Genomic DNA, 23,917 nt, shown 5'->3' on the forward strand with positions numbered 1-23,917 from the left:
TATGCAATTGCAAGTATTTAGACAGACTCCCTCTTTACTGGATTATTCAGTCCATTAATATTAATAGATATGCAATCAAACTCATACATTTTTATAAGCAAAAAAACACAGGTATGAAGAAATTGCATTTATGTATAAAGTTTATTATATACTTTACATATAACAATATGAAATCTTGAGCCATGGACAAAACTTTTGAAACAAAAAATTACCTAGTGATGTAACAATCTACCATGGAATAACATATTCCTTGTTTGTTGAAAAATACGAACAAACTACCTCTCAAACTCTCCATTAGACTAAAAAAGCATGGCTCATGCTTCCGATTCATATTAATGTGCCTCATTTTTTTAGTATGCATCATCTTAAAGCACCCTGGCAGAGAGTTACTATGAATAAGAAAAGATAAACTGGTGTTCGGCATCTTAATTATAAGTTGACCAAACTGAATATCTCTACAATCATCTTTCCCTGTTTTTCACATTATCTCCCTGGTCTACTATAGGGAGGAAGTCAGTTGTTATTTTCATATTTATTAATTTATAGGTCAGATTTTTTTTTATTTTTTCTATTTTATTTACTATGTGTAAAGTTGCACATAGGATCACAAGTTCATAAATTAGTACAAGGTTAATTGTCCTTGTGTGTCAATTCAAGCCCAGCCAATTACCCCAAGTAAGAATCAAATCCTGCACCTTCTACCTTTAAGGTAATCACCATAAGCACTATGCCAACTTCCCACCCTTGGACATATGTTTATATTTTTAACTATAGACATATTTACTTATTCTTGGACATATGTTTATATTTTTAACTATAGACATATTTACTTATTCTTGGACATATGTTTATATTTTTAACTATAGACATATTTACTTATTCTGATCTCTTTCTATTTCTGTTTGCATACTTTGTCTTGTACTATTATTATATTCCTAGGTTTTATATTTTAGCTGTAATCCTGGTGTAGAGTGTCAGATAATAGAACATTTATAGTTACTTGTATATGTTTGATATGCTTTAATCTAGTACTACTGATAGAATCAGTCCTATTTTCCCCTTAAATGTTATGTCCAATAGCATCTGAACAAACACCTGAAAATATTCCCTTTTAACATTCAAACTTGCTATAATAAATTGTATTGAGATATTAAGCTTTGTTATCATTAAAAAGGGACAACAAAAGAGAAACACAATCCTATTTTTTTATCAGAAGTGTAATTCTATAGGCTAGTATATAAACTATCATTTTGGTATACTGCAAACATTCAAAACTATTTACTAATTGACAGTAGTTTGGAATGTAATTCACTGTATTTTGCTTATTATCTTACTTGTATTCATTGACATCTTAGCATATGATTCAAAATATTATGATTATTTACTTTTAGACAGGAAGAGGTAACCTGGACAGTTCTTAAAATTATAGAACTCTCACAGCATCACAAAAATGTTCATGACTATAAGTTGTTTCAAGCTAGTTTTCAAGATATGGGCTTGAAAATGAACAATCCATCAGTTGTATTCACACAAAAATGCCCACAAGTGAATCCAAGCCACCTCCACACCACACACCAATTGGTCAAATCTCTCCAAACTACCAAAAAGCAACAAAAACATCTCAAAGCATCCCAAACACCAAAAAGTCATTGCACCAAAAGAAATAACATTTAATGATTCAGCAAGCACTGTTTGATTAAGGTGTCTAATATAAAGCAGACTGTCATTTTTTGAAGGAGACATAGCATATAAACCTGCATTAAAAGAATGACAGTTATGTGTGATCCAGGTTTAAATTGTAAAAGTGTGAGTTTACTCTAATTATTTGATATCATTCCAATAGAAATTTTATATATGTAAAAATCGATATTTTTCATACTTTGTTTATAATATAGAATATCTTTCCTAGGGGCTGTTGAATATCAAGTATATTATCAGTAGTGCAATACTAGACCACTTTAAGAACCCAGAATGTAACTTAACAAGCCTTTTTAGTGTTATTTGTTCTATCGTGGATTATATTTAAGAGTACATTACTCAACTATGCCAAGATATCAGAAAGTGTGCCACCTAGCATAAGCTTCATCAAAATAATGATTAACTTATAATAAGATGAATAGAGTGAAACATTTCTGAGATTCAATAATTTGAAGTGCAAATATCCTTTATTTATAGATTTGTTGTCTGAGTGACTTTGCAAAATTCTGTGTAACTTTGTATTGAAATCTGCTGCAGAGTACAGAAAATATGCCCACCCACTATTTTATTATCAGAATTCATGGTCAGGTGACAACGATTCAGAAAATAATTGGTGTGCCAATGGCTATGCCAATTTAGGCATGGTAGCTTGGGAAGAGGACATTATGTATAAATCTGATTTACATCAGCAAAATGTATTATTTTATTGTCGCTTTGTCGATGACCTCTTCCTTTTTTGGGAAGGGTTCTCTCACTGAATTACAACAGTATGTTTCTATGTTGAACTCAAGCACCACATTCCTTAAATTTTCTCATGTATTTTCTAATACATCCATTAATTTCTCAGATATCACACTGCATATGAATGCAGATGGTACTGTCTGTACTCAGTTATACAGGAGAAAATGTTATAGGCCCAGACCCATCATAGAGTACAATGCCCCATTTGGGATGTACCTCACAAGACACTTCCAACAGCTTGAAAGGCCACAAAAGCACCTCACCAAGAGGATTACTGGCCTCAAACATATGTCCTATGCAGCCCGACTGAAAAAACTCTGGCTGTACTCAGTGGCATATTACTTACTCAGAGGTGATCTCTGCCTGACTTACAAAGCCATGTTCAACTCAGAATTGATGGACATGCTCCACCTAAAGAAATCCAAGTCACTGCGAGCCACGTGCTCTAGTGAGCTAAACCTCATCACAACAATAAATAGAACATGCTGGAGGGAAAGATTCCTGTCACAGAGACTCCCCATGCTTTGGAACAAAATTCCTAACTAAGCCTTGACGAGTGGATGGGTAACAGAAAGTACACCCCTGGGATCACTTCATTGGCTCTGCTTGACAGAGGCTCAGTTAATTAATCAATGGGGCGTCGAAAGCCGACACACTCTGGCTAGTCTTATAAATGCCCTCGGGCAGATAGCCTAGTACCTACCTATGAACCTATGAACCTATGTACATCAAAAGAGTATGCATCCACGACATATTTTTAAAAACACACTAAAAGGCCAAGGCCTGCGTACCAGCCATTTGCACAATAGGAGTGAGGACTTTGAGAGAGGGCTCTTGAAAATGAAGACTGATTTTATTTCTAGGGGCTACAATGCCAAAGAAATTGATAGCATATATAATACTGTTAGGGCTGATAGGGTAAATACTGGGAGACCATACTTTTCAATGGGTCTATATTATAAACACGAACGTTTACTTACCTGAATACCTAAACATCGACACATATTCCGCGAACCGCAAATACACCGAATGCCCTAAACCATGAAATTCAAAAAGTCAAACTGTCATAGCTGTCCCACCCCACCGACCGCTACATACTACCTACACAAACAAACTAAATAAACCACATACATACACTAACCAAAACCCTACTTCTAACCCTAAACTAAATCTTGCATATACCACCATATATGCACTTAACTTAACCTGCACTCTAACCCTAAGGTCCGTAACTATCGCACACTTACCTTAAAAAGCTAAACACAAACAAACTAAATAATCCACACACATGCACTTAACAAAACCCTACTTCTAACCCTACACTAAATCTAACATACATTACCATCTATGCACTTACCTTAACCTGCACCCTAACCCTAAGGTCTGTAAGTATCACACACTTACCTTACGGAGCTATACCGCAGAAGGGCCAACCATGACGATCCAACATTTCCGATTTTGCGCTTCTGGACAATCGACATTTTCGCGGTTCGATAAAGACACATCGATGTTTAGGCGTTCTGGTAAGTAAACATTTGCGCTTATAATAAAGAACCCTTTTCAACACCATCTGGATGTGATGATATCATATCCAAATCTAATAGGGATAACCAAGGAAATACAATCTTCTTTGGGTTATCATACTCTAGTGATGATAAAAAAATTAGGGATATTATTTATAAACACTGGACACTATTACACACAGATCAGGACATGCATAGGATTGTTGGTGATAAACCATCTTTTGGATACAAGAACAAGAAATCATTAAAACATAAGTTATGTTACCCAAATCAACCAACCAACTGAATAGGACTACATATGGTTATGGGATGAGGAGATGTAATAACTGCTCCTATTGTATATATATATATATATATATATATATATATATATATATATATATATATATATATATATATATATATATATTTTTTTAATATATATTGATGTGCCTGGGTCCTTCATACATCCCAACACTAACAGGGAGTTTTTACATCTGCCCTCAGCTGACTGTAATTCAAAGGACCTAGTTTATCATGCATTATGTAATGGTTGTATTTTGTTCTATGTAGGCAAAACAAACAGGCGCCTACAAGAGCGCATTCGTGACCACTTATATTGTGCACGTAGGGGCATGAGCTACAGTGCACTGGCAAAACACGTGATAAACACAGGCATGGAACATTCTTTTAGGTTTGTAGCACTAGAATTAATTTATGATAACATCAATAAAGGAGATGTTGTGAACAGAACTTATCAGACAGAACTTAAGTGGATTTTTTTACTACAAGCACACTATTACCCTGGGTTGAATGACAGCATATCTATACAGCCCACTTTAAGAACAAGACCTTTGAAAAGGAAGTAAGCTGTATGTATATTTCCCTGCAATGTCAGTTTTACCAGATATATTTTATTTTTTATTTAATATCTATGCATTTTTAATATATATACATGCTCTTTGAGATGTGTATACTCAAATCTATCTTGAGTTTGCATACCATATATGGTTTTATGTGATATAGAGTGTCTGTAGCTTTAAACATATTCTTGTGTAGTTACTATGGCAACTAATAACATTGTATGCACTTTGTTCTGATTTGTTGATTGTGACTGCTTTTGCACTTTTAAGTTTGTAGTTCTGAAATGCATTTTAGATCTGATGAAGCTTACTGCGAAAGCACTTATCTGTATTTTATTCTGTCATTAAAATTCACGTTTTACATCTGCTGTGGACTACTTGGAGAAGAATTTGTTTGTTTATTATCACTTGTTGCACTCCAGTGGTTTACTTTCTTCAGGCACTGCCTTCCTGTTTTGCTGTTTTATAAATCTGAAGTTGTTTCTTTGTATGCGTACTTCATTACATGCTGTACAATTAACTCCCCATTTTACTTCATTCTAAATATTCTGTAATAGAACAAACCACACTTTTTCCATCCTTTTTAACTATCAGTAACACCCCAACCAAGTCCACATAATATCAGTTTACACCAACTCATATGGAATTGTTAACTAAAACTTAACACTTTTCCCAATCTGTCCTGTGGTGGGATATGCCTCATAATCGCTCTTCCATCTTCTACGGAAGCTTATGCCTGATGACCTACATCGATCTTCATGTCAGTAATAAGCACTGCATTTCACTCTCATGAGTTTACCACAAATGTGACTTCAAAACAGTTTTCCTTGCCTGGAGACCACATCATTTTACTAATGTGACATGATGCAAATATTTTATAAATGTTTCAAAAAAAATTGTATTACTGCATAACTCCTGTCCACATTTTTCATATGCTCATGATAAAGTGTGGAAACATTCCTACGGGCATTCATTTAATCAGATATACACATATTTGTCCTGTTTACAAGCACTTTGACCAACTGAGTAACCTTCTTCCACACGGACACTTCTCCCTATTTGTCTTCCTTTTCATCTACTGCTGATTGTTATACCACTGCTGGTATCAATGATTGATTCTTTGTAAGTCTGAATACTTGCATATACTGATACAACCATAATTTCATCTCATTTTTTTAATTCGACAAAATCTTCTTCCTCTACCTTCCTTTTTTGTCTTTTTCATTATTTCATATTATGCTTTTTCCTTATCATACTTGCTTCATTAAGCCCTACTTTGGGCTTTGGGGCTCTAGTCTTGTTCTTCATTGTTTTGACAGATTAGTTTTATTCAATCAATAATCACTTGGCCAACATGCCACAAAGGTACAGTCTGCAGCAGACTTCCACCAGTTTGAGGGGACTTCTGCTCATTGGGATCTACTTCAGCATTCTTGTATGTAACAGACAAAAAACATTCCAACCCAAAGACAGTAGGGGAATTTCATCCATGTCATAGCCAAATCACTCTAGTCAGTATGAATGTTACTTAGATCTCCCTTGAACATAGACTATGCCTATTTGGGTTTCTTGGCCAGAAAAGAAAGCTATTGTGTAAATACATAAATCATTTAAAGTTTACAGGAAGATGTTGGTCTGCACATAAGGGGCATTATTTTTATTTAGTAAATGAGACCATAATGCAGCATGTCTCCACTAGCAATTGTGTTTACAACTATCTGTGCTGGATGTTTGTTGCCTTAATCATAACTGAATCTTAATTTGACTATGTTCTAATGCTACAGTTATTATTTTGTTACATTCTGTTCAGGGGATGGAGAAAACCAGTTTTTGGTGTATTATATAGAGTAATGTTCCCTTATGTAACAATTAGAAAAGAACACTGGCATAATATGGTCCATTTGTACTACCGAGGAACAGTGTAGGGATAATATGGTCCATTTGTACTACCGAGGAACAGTGTAGGGATAATATGGTCCATTTGTACTACCCAGGAACAGTGGGCAACCATGAATGAAATGCTATACATTTTATGTGTTAATTTTCTCATTCTGTTTACTTTTATATTACATATACATTTAATCAGGTGTACATTTTTTGTATTTCATCACTTTTTTATTTAATTATATTTACATGAGCTTTCATTTTTTTATCCCTGTATCCTCATGGTTAGTTTATGTATCCAGTACTTTTCCTAAAAGTCCACTGAATCACAGGATTGTTCTAGATTAAATAGAGTATTGATATGAAAATCTGCGAGTATAACATTTACATAACTAGAAAAGCAGGTGTAAGGGGTGATGTCTGAAGATGTGTGTACATTTTATTTTAAATAGTAGAGGAAGCTGAAATTTCTGGTTGTACACCTTCAATGGACTTTCCTATAATTAATTGTAATTTAAAGAAAATACTTCTTTTTCATCAATTTTTGTTAGGAAATATAGCACGGATGAAATTCAGATGTTTAGTTTTCAGAATGTCTGACAGACTACATTAATTTATTTCTTTTAAATTTGTTTTCAGAAATTATACATTGTGTTATAGTAGGAATTTGCACTTACAATGCATAGCACCATTTTAAAGTGAAACACAGTAGCATTCCAGAAATCAAACTATTGAACACAATTTAAAACAGAATTCTTGGAACCACAAATTGCTTGTTAATCACAGTGTTATTCACAGAAAAGTATGACTTCTCTATAACTGCTACTTAATATTATTGGTAAAAAATAAAACATAGCAGCCAATAATTTGAGGACTGAAGGACTAGAATTTTGTAAAATCACGGACAACAAGATTACAATAAACAATCTCCTTTAAGCACTTTTCGTCCAGCACAGTGGCCGGACTTCTTCAGATAATGAGGTACATTCAAATCACTGTTTAAAATATTTAAAAATATCATGTGACTAAATCTTGTCAGTTATTAATTAATTAGGTAAATGAATACACACCTCAAAGTAGAATCTTAACCCTGACCTACCTGGACTGAATTCAATGTTCATATAAAAATAAATTGAAAACACCCCTTATACTATTCAAAACATAATATATAAAGACTAAAAATAAAATTCAACTTAATCACCTTAAATAAACTAGATAGATGTACTACATTTTCCTTATAAACTGCAAGACTTAAATACAAACAAGTTCTTATACATAACCTAGGAAGCATTAAATAAAATTTTATCTCCACATACTTTTCAATTTTAAATATGGAAGAATAGTGCGTGTTTCATTAAGCCCTGGGTATTGTTGGGCATTTACCCAAAGTTGCCACAATAATTCCAGTTGTTCTAATAATAATGAAACAGGCCCCCCATGTATGTCTTGGGTAATTTGGTCGATGATCCTAAATTTAAACTTATGGTTAGGTAGATTTTCTATATGTCTAGCCAGCACGTTTTCTGTTTTCCTTTTCCTTATAGAGTACAGGTGTGTGTGTATAGTCTCTTTTGTAGCTTTCTATCTGTTTTTCCAACATAGAAAGTGGGACAGGATTCGCACTTGGCTAGATATACAACCATATTGGTGTTACAGTTATATCTTCCTTTAACTGAATACTTTTTGTTTCTAATAATAAATTTCTGTCCTGTTGAAATGAATCCACAATAGTTACAACTTTCACATTTGTACATCCCTGGATTTCTTGTGACATTAATAATGAGGGTTTCCATTAAGTTTTTCAAGTCGTTACCCTTCCTATAAATGATCGTTGGCTTGTGTCACACCTTGTTACCTATATCATTATCATTTATTAGGAGGTTCCAATTTTTATTAATGATTTTCTTTAGTTCTAAAGTATCAGTACTGAATGTCACAACAAAACTCATTTTGTATGTGTGACAAGGTTCAATAGTATGTATTACCTTGCTCAAAGTTGGTACCAATATGTTTTCTTGTATAATTGGTACTTCTACTGAGGTAATAATGTTAGACCTAAATGTACATAATATAGGTTTATAAAAACCTGTTTGGCGCTTATAAGTAACTTCTGACACTAAATCCTTAATGAGGGAGTCAGGGTATCCTCTCTGTGAAAATATTTGGGTTAGATGTTCACATTCTACATAAAAATCATTGTTGGTAGTGACCATTCTGGCTGCTCTGACGAGTTGCCCTTTCACTACCGACCTTTTCAAACTAAATGGATGTGCACTTGTATAGTGTAAAAATGAATTGCAATAAGTTATTTTCTGATGTATAGATGCTATATAGCAATCATGTTCAAGATCTTTCTTCATCCAAGTAGGCTATTGTGTTGTTACTAAAACTGAGTAAACCTTAGGAAATTAGTACTATTATTAATTTCCTGCAGCATAACGGTAGCTATAGTTTCATTACCTTTTAATACTATAAAAATATCATCTAAAAAATGCGTATAGTGTTCCACAAAGTTCATAATACTGGGGTTACTAAATACATAAGTATGTTCCCAATGGGCCATCATCATGTTTGTGAAACTCGCACCACATGGTGAGCCCATTGCTACCCCTACTTGTTGTAAGTAAATCGTGTCATTGAATAGAATAAAGTTGTTAGTTAATATTATATTCAATAGTTCTTCTACTATTCTTAATTCATTCTCTGGAGCTTTAAGTCTTCGCATTCTAGCTAGTACAAATTCCACCCCTTTGTCATGTAGAATTGAACTATAAAGGTCACATATGTCTATTGTAAGGAAGTTATTTTCCTTAATAAAATCGAGTTTGTTTATCTCTGCTAAAAAGGACCAGGAGTCTCGGTTAATTTGTTGTTCCTGAAGGACATATTTTTTAAGTATGGAATCAAGTTTTTCACTAGCATATGTAATGGACTGGTGTGCATCCACAAGTGCTCACATGGGGGGTCAAGTATGTTCTTATGAATTTTTGGCACTTTGGGATGAAATTTGTGAACATTGAATTCAGTCCAGGTAGGTCAGGGTTAAGATTCTACTTTGAGGTGTGTATTCATTTACCTAATTAATTAATAACTGATAAGGTTTAGTCACATGATATTTTTAAATATTTTTAAACAGTGATTTGAATGTATCTCATTATCTGAAGAAGTCCAGCCACTGTGCTGGATGAAAAGTGCTTAAGGAGATTGTTTATTGTAATCTTTCAGTCCTTCACTCCTCAAGTTATTGGCTGCTATGCTTTATTTTTTACTAAGTTTGGTTTTCTTGTACTTTAGTCACTTAATATTATTGGTACTTGATTTACTTTTCTTTGTCTGCTATTTGATTCAGCTCAGCTGTATGATCACACTGCAGTATCATAGTACAGGTAGATGGGAAACTGTCAAGCTGCCAAATGCATTAAGCTCCAGTGTCATTTGGTCAAAGTACAATGTGCAAAAGGAATTTTCACTCAACTTTGAGGATGCACTTTACCCACTAGTGTGTGTGACCTCAAACTTGGAATATATAAGTTGGGTTATGGGGATCTCGCCTCATTTGGGGGTATAGATGGGCTTCCCTTCTTGCAACATAACCTTTATTTTGTTATTAACAAAAGCAGTTTTGGCTACTTTTTTCTACTGAATGTGGTTAAATTAAATTTAATTTGGTTGATTGACATGACACCAAGTCATATATTGTCCATTTCTTGGCCAATGATCAATAGATTCTTTTGTTTCCTATAGACCTGTATTCACAGTCAACCTGCTTTTTTTGGAGGGGGGTTCAGGGCTAAGTTTATGACCATCTACTCTCTAGTGTCACCCTCATTATTCCAACTTCCAGGTTTTGGGACAGTATTGTGAAGCAAAGGGGAAGAGGGAAACAGCATTACACCAGTAGTGTTGTCTGCATGTACCTATCAATGAATGTGATGGGGAATAGGATAGTGATGTCCTGAGTTTGGTACTGACCTCTGCATGGGCCTGTCAGTGGAATGTGATGGGGAATAGGATAGTGATGTTCTGAGTTTGGTACTGACCTCTGCATGGGCATGTCAGTGGAATGTGATGGGAATGAGATAGTGATGTTCTGAGGTTGGAGCTGCACCTGCACAGTCATCTGTGCTTAAAGCTTCACTTTTTTCTAAGTCCCAACGTCTACTCTAGAGTAACTATGAGTGTGTGTGTCCCTGCTCTAATCCTCTCCAGTATGTTGTGATTTTCAATTCTCTATCCCACCCAGACAGGCATCTCTCCTTGGGCTTCAGGCTTCACCAGAGCTCATCAGAGGGTTGTCTAGTATATCCCTACTCACACAGGGTAGGAACATTGATCCTTCTTGCCTTGTTGTCAAGTGCTCACACCACTAATAAAATCTGGCTTGCCTGCACCAAGATCATGGCTATATACCTCTATGACCAAAGCAAGTCAACTTGTATAGTGCACAGTGTGGTCATGCACTAAAAGAAAAACAACAAACAAACAGGCAGCAATTTATAGAACTCAGAACAATTACTCTGATGCAACAAAACTGTCTTATTGGATAAAGTAGATATGAAACCCAGCAAACAGTAATGTAATATTTTCCTTAATATTTGGTTGAACATACCAAATATGATTGATTTTGTCTTAAAAGAAAGACTTCAGAACATCTAATTATAATGAAATCAGTTTAGGAAGTGATATACAATGGAAATGACTTGGGTTTGAAGGTGCCTGGGAAAGCCAATATGATGCTTGTACAGGGAGGTGGAGGAGCTTTTAGATAACATTTTGTTTTTTCTAGAGTGACAGAAAATGATCTTATGTAACGTTAGTTTCTTTGTTTAAGTGGGGCACTGAGGCTTTAAGCTTCAATCCTTTGTGTCTGAAGCAGCTGATCGGGAGTCATTTCATGGAGTTTTCCATCCATTAGAGAGCCTAGGTTTCTTTTCATTCAGTGCCAAATAGTAATCACGGACATGTCAGTGACTGGAAGTGAAGAGTAACATGATTAGAATATGGCAATAATGTAATGTAAACTTCCTAGTATTGTGGTATTGTGACAACCAATCCTAATAGTGCTGTTAGCTGAGAATTAACCAATCCTTGTGCAGGACTACTAACCAAGAGAAACAATCCAGGATTGCTAAGTTTGCATCCTATAGGTTACAGTGACAATTTTAGTGCAGTCATGCATAGCTATTCTATGTGTTTGAGTCTGGTGCCAATGTCATACGTCATCCCTGCATCACTGACTGTGTTCCATCTGTGCATGGGGGGGAGGTATCATTACACATCATAGTGTAATGGAACTCTTCATGTTTAAAATTCAACAGCTGACATCAAAACCACTTTAATTTTCACCCACTTATCCATACACTTTCATCCTCTTTGCGAAATCATTAAATCATGAGTAAACAAAAAATGGCTGTAAAAACACCTTGTTTGCACTGATTTTACAAGTTTATCCATCAGTTGAAATCCCGAAGAACAAGAAAGAACCAAAATTATAAGTTTGCCACTGTCTTCTGGAAGGTGGGTTGGGTGCTTTTGCCTATTAATTAATGCTTGTATCCTTTTAGTGAAAAACCTCAAAGAAAACCACGATCTTGTGTCTATAAGCTTATAGCGATTCTTCCATCCTGAGTACATCTTAGTTTAATAGGAACAGACTCTGTAGATTTCAGATGTTAGACACAAAGTGCACCTAATGTTTTAGAAGTGACGTTAGCCTAAAATGGCCAGATAAACAGTTTGATACTTGCAAAGAAAACATTATAGACAGACTTAAAATTCAAGGTGCTTATAATGTTGGTTATAAAAAATACCCAGGGCATATTTACAGATACACATTCTTTTTTTTTTTTGAATCCTAATTGCACTTTTTTATAGAACTATCCTGTAGGGTGAAATGAATAGCACACGTTTTCTATAGAATGGTTTTATTAATACTTGTATAAATAATGAAGACAAGCTAAACATTGTTTCATTCCTTACTAGAATGCCCTGCCTGGGTGGTGTAGGGGAGCAGCAGTTAGTGTTGTCACCACAGAGTAAGAGGTTTCCAGGTTCAATTCTTGTCTGGGGTGCATTCTGTGTGGAGTCTGCATGTCCTTCCTGCGCTTGTGTGGGTTTCCTCCCACATTGCAAAGATATATAAGCATTTCTCCATGTGCTTCTGCTGAAAATGGGCAGTGTCCCAACTGCACTTTCCTGGTAAACAAATGTTAAATAAATCAGCTTGTTAAAGACCCTAAATTTTTACCATTTCTAGGTGCCATTATGATGCTCCAATTTCACTGCATTTCCATTTGCTGGGACGTCTGAGGGTAGTCTGAAGTCACAATTCTCATATAGAGATGATTTGGTTCCAGTGCTTGAAGTTCAACACTTTGTATGTCATTTACAATAAATTTTGTATGGTATCCATATATTATTAGTTATCTCTCAGTCAGTTGTCCAGGGCTGGGGATTGACTATGTACAGAAAATAAGAAAACTAACAAGAGCAATAGCTCATTTTAAGCATGAATGAATACCAAGCAACTCAGAACCTCTACATAACAAGACATGGAAAAGTAAGGAAAGTATAGTATGCAAATAAACTTATAATGATATGCAGATGAAGCAGTGCATTCTAATGAGTGCATAATGATATGTAAATAACTAGTGATGAATATAGGTCATGAGTCATAGTTGTTAGGCACAATGACACAATCAGTTGCATGTGAGTGCAAGAACAAAAAAGTATTCTGCAAAAATTCAGAGCTGCATTTGACAGAAATCCTGAGGGCAACAGTGTCTTTAGCAAAAGGACACTAGATACATATAAGTGCCAATAATGGCCATTGAGAAGAGTAATTTGTTGGCAGGCAGCATGATTCAAAATGGTATAGCTAGGAGGTAGCATCACATTAGGTTATACACTGACAGCTCCAGTACTGCTGTCAGATATTCAGACACATTATACAGGTACTGGTTGACCTCTATGGGCTACAGTCTGCATCCGGAGAATATGTAGCCTTCTCATATAATCAGATACGAAGGTGTGTTTCTTCTTACCATTCTTGATACAGGAACCTTCCAGAGACAAACAGGGGACACACTGTGTATTCTACAGGCAACAGTTTGCAGAATACTCAAGGTGTTCCTTAGTACATTGGTGGCATATGTGGATATGTGGATGAGCACATCTGTTTCTCAGTGTGTGACACATGTGATAGTAAAGGCCTCACTTAGTGTTTATGCACTGTTTACATCAACAGAACTTGCTAACATCCCATCTCCTCCCAGGTAGTCTGCAGGTGACAGGGTCTCATAAGTGTATCAATGCAGCACCCTAATAGTGCTCATGACTCTTCTTTATGGCATACAATGCATCTGTGCAACACCCTGATAGTGCTCATGACTCTTCCTTATGGCACACAATGTATCTGTATCACTATTTACTGCAGAGGGATATTCCACAGGGTCACCAAGTATATATCACACTGATACACCCACCTTTCTACAGTCGTGTACCTCCTAACTGTCCCAGATTTTGCTGAGCATCCCTGAATTTACCTCATAATTTTGCCCTGTTGCTCATAATATATTTTTAATTTTCTGGTAAAACACTAAGGACGACAGTCAGTCAGTTATGCCAATCATTAAAGTTTCCTTCTTCTTATTGGTCATAAAATCCATTTTGATGGAAAGTCTGTTGTTCTACTAGCATTTTAAGTTAATTAGATTAATATATACAAATTTCCCCAATCATTTGTGTCTTTGTGCATAATTTTTGAGTGAATAATATGAGAGGTACAGCCAGAGATAGTATGAATATATGTCACACATCCTCCAAAATAGTTCTGTGTTGTAGGTTTTGACAGCTATCCCCAGAAACTGGATAAAGACACCCATATTGAACATGCAAAATATGGCCAAACAGCAATATAAGACTGCCCATGCACATACCAGTTACATAGTGGAGTATGTGTACAGCTTGGTTAAAGTTTGTTTCTGCTGCATTGATACATCTGGGGAGGACTGCAGTATGTCTCTGACAGAGCCTGCAGCAGCTTTTGATCACACACCATGTGATTTTTTGGAAATAGGCAGCCCAGTAATCAAACCTAGGGGACACTACACCTGCAACTGCTAGCCCTGTTTTAGCCTCCAGTGTGACCTTCACCAACAGTGAAAGCAGTAACACTGAAAGACACCAAGTAGTTGTTGTACCAGCTCCATAGACAATGTCAGGCACAGTATAATATAATTCAGACAAAGTAGCAACATATATTCCAGCAGTATGGACCCTGACAAATACACATGGAGATGTGGTGTTAGACATAACATAATGATGCAGGCAGTGTTATTTAAAAACTATGCTGGGAGTAAGGTTTAGTTACACTATGCATCAGGTACCTTTACTCATACCACACAGGAGGGAGGGTGATGCAGATGAGAGCCATTATCATTTGCTCAGGTACCTAGGGATACAAGAGCACATGGCTCTCTATACTACCAGAGTCTTCATACAGCTTATTACAGAAGCATCTATGGACTCCACTGCCTTCTGGAGGCATTGGTATTGCTTAGTGACATCTTTACAGAGATCACATACAACACCAACTATCCCCAGTTTAGCACATGTAACTGCAGGTTGTACCCAGATTATACTCCTGCACATCCGTTCATTGATGTCAAGAGCTGAATGTGTATCTGTGGGAGACTGTGATACTAGTGAGCTCTAAGAACCTCTGCCAGGCTGCTGGGTGGTGGGCATGCACATACCCGAGGCAGTCTGTTGGTCATCTACTACAGCTGGGGGAGTGAAGATAGTAGTCTTGGTTACAGGGGAGATCCCTTTTACAGGGATGACAAACCCTCATACTGGGTATCATTTAGAGCATGTGTGGGTAAAGCTACACCCCCACCCAATGCCATGGGTATAAGATCACCCAGGAAGGAAACAGACAGGGTCAATGTATCCTGTGACTCTGATTTAATGTGTCAGTTAGCGTCATCATATCATGTGCAAGTGCTGACCACAACATGTTGTCCTGGTCCTGTTTCTACACCTTCACTGTAATAGAAGTAGTCTGTCCTGTTAACTCACAATGCAAGAGATGACAGAGTGATAATGACCACCTAAGCAGGATGAGATACCCTGTGGTGCACATCATATGACCAGTGGACACATTCAGGAAACAATACACACATACCTGTGCTGGTAGTACCTTCACTCTGAATACTTGATGAGCCTAAGCAGTACAAATGCAATTGATCAGGTTGTGTTCCCTAGTATTATTATGGGCAGAATTGTTGTATACCATACATGTTATGGCTACTAACCTGGCTGGTCTTCTTCTTCTCTTTTGGCTGTTCCAGTTAGGGGTCGCCACAGCGGATAATCTTTTTCCATTTCGTCCTGTCCTCAGCATATTGCTCTGTCACACCAACCACCTGCATGTCCTCTCTCACCACATCCATAAACCTTATCTTAGGCCTTCCTCATTTCCTCTTACCTGGCAGCTTCATCCTTAGCATCCTTTTCTCAATATACCCAGCTTCCCTCCTCAGCACATGTCTAAACCAACGCAATCTCGTTTCTCTGACTTTGTCTCCAAACCGTCCAACCTGAGCTGACCCTCTAATATACTGATTCCTAATCCTGTCCATCCTTGTTACACCCAGTACAAATCTTAACATCATTAACTCTGCCAGTTCCAGCTCTGACTCCTGCCTTTTTGTCAATGCCACCATCTCCAACCCATACAACATAGCTGGTCTCACTACCCTCTTGTAGAGCTTTCCTTTCACTCTTACTGGTACCCATCTGTCACAAATCACTCCTGACACTCTTCTTCATTCATTCCACCCTGCCTGTACTCTCTTCTTCACCTCTCTTCCAGACTCACCATTACTCTGAACTGTTGATCCCAAGTACTTAAACTCATCAACCTTTGCCAGCTCTACTCCCTGCATCCTCACCATTCCTCTAGCCTCCCTCTCATTCACACGCACATATTCTGTCTTAGTCCTGCTGACCTTCATTCCTCTCCTCTCTAGAGCATATCTCCACCTCTCCAGGGTCTCCTCCACCTGTTCCCTACTCTCACTACAGATCACAATGTCATCTGCAAACATCATAGTCCACGGAACCTCTTGTCTGATCTCGTCTGTCAACTTGTCCATCACCATTGCAAATAAGAAAGGGCTCAGAGCTGATCCTTGATGTAATCCCGCCTCCACCTTAAACGCATCTGTCACTCCCACTGCAGACTTCACCACTGTCACACTACCCTTGTACATATCCTATACCACTCTTACATAGTTCTCTGCCACTCCTGACTTCCTCATACAATACCACAACTCCTCTCTAGGCACCCGGTCATATGCTTTCTCCAAGTCCACAAAGGCACAATGCAACTCCTTCTGACCTTCTCTATATTTCTCCATCAACACTCTCAGAGCAAACATCGCATCTGTAGTGCTCCTTCCTGGCATGAAACCATAGTGCTGATCATTAATCATCACCTCCCTTCTTAACCTAGCTTCCGCCACTCTTTCAGTTTTATTCCTCTGTAGTTACTACAGCTCTGCACATCACCCTTAGTTTTAAAAATAGGTACCAAAACACTTTTTCTCCACTCCTCAGGCGTCCTCTGATTTTCCAAGATTCCATTAAACAATCTGGTTAAAAACTCCAATGCCATTTCTCTTAAGCACCTCCATGCTTCCACTAGTATGTCATCTGGACCAACAGCCTTTCCATTCTTCATCCTCTTCATAGCTGTCCGTACTTCCTCCTTGCTAATCTGTTTCACTTCCTGATTTACTATCCCCACATCATCCAACCTTCTCTCTCTCCCATTCTCTTCATTCATCAGCCCCTCAAAGTACTCTTTCCATCTGCTCAACAAACTCTCCTCACCTGTGTGTACATTTCCCTCACTATCCTTTATCACCCTTACCTGCTGCACATCTTTCCCAGCTCGGTCCTTCTGTCTAGCCAATTGGTATAGGACCTTTTCTCCCTCTTTAGTGTCCAACCTTTCATACAACTCACCATATGCCTTATCCTTAGCCTTCGCCATCTCTCTCTCTTTGCCATGCTCCTCATCTCCTTATACTCCTGTCTACTTTCTTCATCTCTTTGACAATCCCACTTCTTCTTCGCCAGCCTCTTCCTCTGTATACTCTCCTGCACTTCCTCATTCCACCACCAGGTCTCCTTGTCCTCTTTCCTCTGTCCAGATGTCACACCAAGCACCCTTCTATCTGTCGCCCTTACCATCTCTGCTGTAGTTACCCAGCTATTTGGTAACTCTTCACTGCCCTCCAGTGCCTGTTTTAACTCTTCCCTGAACTTCACCTTGCAATCACCCTTTTCAACTTCTACCATTTGATCCTTGGCACTGCTCTCACACTTTTCCTCCTCTTCTTGATCACCATCATCCTACAGACCACCATTCTATGCTGCCTAACTACACTTTCCCCTGTCACCACTCTACAGTCTCCAATCTCCTTCAGTCTGGCACTCCTGCATAGGATATAATCCACCTGTGTGCATCTTTCTCCACTCTTGCACATCACCCTATGCTCCTCTCTCTTCTTAAAATACATATTCACCACAGCCATGTCCATTCTTCATGCAAAATCCACTACCATCTGACCTTCTGCATTCCTCTACTTAACACCATACCTTCCCATCACATCCTCATCCCTCTGTTCCCTTCACCAACATGCCCATTGAAATCCACTCCAGTCACCAGTCTCTCACCCTTGGGTACACTCACCACCACTTCATCCAACTCACTCCAAAATTTTTCTTTGTCATCCATCGCACACCCAACTTGCGGAGAGTATGCACTAACAACATTCATCATTACACCATTAATTTCCAGTTTCATAAACATTACTCTGTCCGACTCTCTTTTCACCTCCAAAACACTCTTGGCATACTGTTCCTTCAGGATGACCCCTACCCATTTTTCCTCCCATTCACACCATGATAGAACAATTTGAACCCACCTCCTATACACCTGGCCTTACTCCCCTTCTATCTGGTCTCTTGCACACACAATATATCAACCTTCCTTCTCGCCATTATATCAGCTAGCTCTCTCCCTATACCAGTCATACTGCCAACATTCAAAGTTCCTACCTTTACTACTACACTTTTAACCTTCCTCCTCTCTTTCTGCTTTCGGGCATGCTTTCCCCCTCTTCTTATCCTTTGGCCAACAGTAGCCCCATTTCCACCAGCACCCTCTTGGCTAACAGTACTGGTGGTGGTTGTTGTTAACCCAGGCCTCAACTGATCTGGTATGGAAATCTTTATTGTTTTCTGCATGTGTTATTTGGCAGAGGTTTTACACCAGATGCCCTTCCTGACGTAACCCTCCCCATTTATCCGGGCTTGGGTCCGGCACAAAGAAATGCACTGGCTTGTGCATCCCCAGTGGCTGGGATACTGCAATAAGAGTGCATCATATAATTATTCTTATTTTTTATTTATTTATTTATTTATTTAAATTTGTTGACCGGGAGTGTCCGACTGGACGTGGGTCCATTTTCAGCGGAGGCCCGGGGAGAAAAGCTCCACAGTAAAATAAACAGACAGTAGTTACATTGGATTACATAGCGATTAACAATTTAACATAGAAATTACTTACAACATATTTACAGATGAAGAACATAGTACATCAGTAGACAACTAGAATCTTTATCTGTGAAGTACATAACTGGCATTAACAAATGTAACAATGAGAAGTTCCTGCTGTATAATAAGTACTAGGCTTATGAGCATCTGAGCTTGCTATCATTAAGGTAGTTAGTGGAGGTGAAAGAAAGGTAGTAGTTGGATGGGGTGGATGATATTAGAGTGGGAGTTGCAAGGGCATAGCCAGGATGTTTTTAGGTGCGCTTTTAATAAAGTTTTGAAGTTGGTGCATGATGGCACGGAGGTAATTGTGGGTGGGAGTGAGTTCCATAATTTGGCTATGGCACAAGAGAATAGTGCTTCACCAGCAGAGTTATTGGCTTTAGTGATCTGCAAGTGATTTTTGTTGCTGGATCTTAGTGGTCTGGTGGTGCGATAGGGTTGGAGTAGATTCTGGAGGGATGGGACATTTAGTGGATGGTTTACTAGTTTGTGGGCGAGTGAGAGTTGATACCACTGAAGGAGGTTAGGGAGTTCAAGCCAGCCCAGTTCAGCAAGTGAGAGACAGTGGTGACTATGGTATTCTTACTTGCCACATGCTTCTTTCATCCTCTCCAGTTGCCATGCATGGGACCTCACATTTGAGGCCCTCTCTTCTGCAGCTGTGGAAAAAAGGAAAAGAAAAAGCATTATGAATACCAGTGTTTACCATAGTCATCTTAAGTATTTTCAGGTAATACATGTAAATCATACTTACACATCACCAGGTGTTCCCAGCCTGGCAATCCTTGATCCACTGATTAAGGGTATCCCTTTTTCTCCTACAGAGGTCATCATAGTGGTAATTACACTGTTCACTGGTGTGGGGGATACCGGTCACACTGGTAAGGGCCCTTGTCATACTATCCCAGGCTTTCCCTTTGTATTGGGTGCCATTATAGTCTTTCTGCAACAGGCATGGCCCCTGATCTCTATTCAGGAGCCCAAGAAAAACCTTGGACTCCTGGACACCCAGCATTGTCCTCTAAATCGCACACCTTCACCTGCACCAGACACTGATACACAAGTCACACTTCAATGTATAAAGTTTAATTCCTGGTAATTCCCCTTTAAACACCTTACTTCCCCACCAACTGAGCTTACTGAGAGTGCGCACTGTCTGGATTTTGATTTGAAAATGACGTGCATTGCTTACTGTTGCACATACCAATTTTTGCACAATGCTAAGCGGAGCACACCTTTTCAAAATTTATTGGCAAAAACAGTCAACTAATACAATTCCATGGTTATTTCCTTACAGTCCCATTTATTTGGATAAGCTGCAATGTCACACCATGATAACAAAAGTTTGCTTTCCCTGTATTAGGACCCAGGACCCTCTGCACTCTAGTCTAACACTTAACCCACATCACCATAAGGGTAGTGTCATGATCACTGTAGTTTTAGCAGTCATTGTTAACTTCAAGCATGAGTGCAGTGCAGCTCTGCCTACTGGGCTTGTGTGATGCACAATATTGTGCAGTGATATTAATTAAAAGCATTCTGTTTCCATTTTTAGATGTTAGGTAATGTCTGATACATGAGTGGTCCCACTGCACAAACGTGGTAAGCATTGGCAAGTGTTGTGGTGCATTGAGCAGACATGGGGTAAAGCTAAAAAAAAGAAAAAAATAAACATAGACAAGATGGCATACAATTTGTGATTTTCAGATAGTCATTCGGGATGGATGGATTTTTGTTTAGGACTTCATACTTTTATGAAGGTGCATGATGAGGCTGGACTGTTGGTGCTTACATGGATTCATATTCTATGTTTTTCTTTTTCGGTTTTGTGGCCAATGCAACTGAGATGCACCACGAAACCTCACTTAGGTGCGATGCACATCATGGATATGCATTACGCGCTACCGACAACACTTTGCAGTCATGTACACGGATACACTCCAAGTAGACTCTACACGGAGCCTACACAGAGTTTATTGAATCCTGGGGTCAGTTAACTTCAGAAAAATGTTGCCTTTTATCTAGGTTGTCCTACTCATATCTTTAACTAAAAGGTTACTGAAAGTAGTTGAAGAATAGCACATGTGAAATTATACAAATCTTGAGATCACCATGTCCCAATAAAAGCATTTAATTTCTTTATTTCATGTGATGCTAATACAAATGTTTACTCCAGATTCATTTATTCTTGTTCAAGTCCACAGCTTACCCTAGTGAAGAAAAAATTCTGATAAACTGAATCACTGCACTGCACTGAGTTCCTGTAGAAGGGTCAGGCTGCTTGCAGATAATTCAGAGTGGTGTCTTGAAATGGAACAATAGTGGCAAATGTTTAGTTAGCATTATCTCTACTGGTTACCTTCCTCCTGCATTTGATGTATACATGACTCTTTTACTTCCTGCTTGTAATCATTTAAGCACCCTCTCAGATCAAATCTGCTTAGATCTGCAGAAAGTTCCAGCTCACTTAAGGTACATTGCTTTGCTAAAAGGTAGTAACAGCTTATGAAACACAAAGCTGTAGGAACTGCTAATGCATGTGTGATAGTCTGTGTGTGTGTGTGTGTGTGTGTGTGTGTGTGTGTGTGTGTGTGTGTGTGTGTGTGTGTGTGTGTGTGTGTGTGTGTGTGTGTGTGTGTGTGTGTGTGTGTGTGTGTGTGTGTGTGTGTGTGTGTGTGTGTGTGTGTGTGTGTGTGTGTGTGTGTGTGTGTGTGTGTGTGTGTGTGTATGTGTGTGTACGTGCATGTCTTTCAGAAAATTTTTGACATCTTTGATGTATCTCTGTCAAAATAATCAGCATATGTTTTGTGCAGTCTTCTTACAAAGTCTCTAAACCCATATGCTCTAAGTCGACCAATTATTTTGCCACATTTGATGGCAAGTTTCTTTCTGACTACATGCGCTCTTCTTTCCTTGGCAATTCAAACCTCTGTATCTGATACATGCATCATTGACTGAACACTGCCCCACTTTACTTGTATGTGTTCACTGCATAAATTAATGAAATGCTCTCACCATCTACTATTTCAGCTATGCAAGAAATCTTCTCCTTTCAAGCGTGGATATTGACTGCTGCTGGCAGTATTGCATTCCTGCAACAATATTCTTAGTTTATAAATAGCCAAAAATAAAATTTATAAATAAATGGTATTTAATGCCATAGAGTAGTAGTATTATGATCAAAGAGTTATATTTCTGAAAGCATATAGGATAGACCCAGTATGGCAGTGAGTGAAGTGCTTGTTTGCTCTAGAGCTTCAAGTACTATATGACAAGCTTGGATATTGCAGTGCTGTTCTGTGATACTGTACAATCAACGTGAATTATGCATATCACATTTTTAAAAGACTTCAGCATAGCAGTATTAATCTTCAAAACTGTGCATGTTATGTGGTAACAATGAGTGACAAAATTGTGGGCTGTAATACTGTAATTAATTCAGCAACACTCATTCAGCTGTAAGTCACTTAGCATTTAGAATATTACTCTGATATGAAAATATAATGTTATTAATTAATAATTAATAACTACTTTACCAAATAACATTTATATCTCTGTAAGGCTTCAAATTGACCAAGATTTTAATATCATTTTTAGCACCCACTGCTTGCATAAGACACTACTAGAATAGCAATATATTACTACATTTTCCAAAATTAATATAAACCACCCATTTCTTAATCCACATCAAAGTCCCTCCCACAGCAACAAGACCACCAATCATATTCTACTATACCTTTTTTGCAATATTTATTATATTTACCCAGTCAGGGCGTCCACGGTGGTGCAGCGGTTAGCGTTGCTGCCTCACAGCAAGAGGTTCTCCGGTTCAATCCTCAGTTGGGGTGCCTTCTGTGTGGAGTCTGCATGTCCTCCCTGTGGTCGCGTGGGTTTCCTCCAGGTGCTCTGGTTTCCTCCCACATCCCAAAGGCATGCTGTAGGTCGATTGGACACTCTAAATTGGCCCTAGGTGTGAGTGTGTGCATGTGTGTGCCTTCTGTGGAAGGTTGGGTGCTGGGCTGGCAACTTGACACTGTAAAACTCCACTGCCAATCAAGAGCGGACGGGTGATCCACTGTTGTGACCCCTAACTGGGAAAAGCCGAAAGAAGAAGAATTATATTTACCCAGTAAAACAGCCCCCCCCCAGCTATAATAATCATAACTGATAATTAATAATAACCTCAATAGGCCAACATAATTAAGTAAATTTAATTTTTCAATAATACCACTTATTACATCCAGGCACACTGCTCTGGCAACACCTATCACAAACAGCTAGTTTTCATACTGTTAGTACATTCCAGAAAACTAACATCTTTTTGACCCTCTTATATACTACTAGTTTACCATCCTTCCATACTTGTCTTACTTTTCCTCTTTCAATAAATATTATCAAAAATACCTTCAATACTCCAACCAGATATTAGTATAATATCTTTACAAGTTCAGTTCATATGACCTTGTTCCAATACTCTCAGTACATTCTGCATGTTATCCCTGCAGCTCTCATCCACTAGTAACTGTATCAGTATATACTCTTTTTGTTTCTCTACCATATCTATACCTTCACTTATACCACGTCTTGATTGTGTTA

Source organism: Protopterus annectens, chromosome 8.part0 (assembly GCF_019279795.1).
Source record: "Protopterus annectens isolate FY-2018-M chromosome 8.part0, PAN1.0, whole genome shotgun sequence".
NCBI classification, from domain to species: Eukaryota; Metazoa; Chordata; order Ceratodontiformes; family Protopteridae; genus Protopterus; species Protopterus annectens.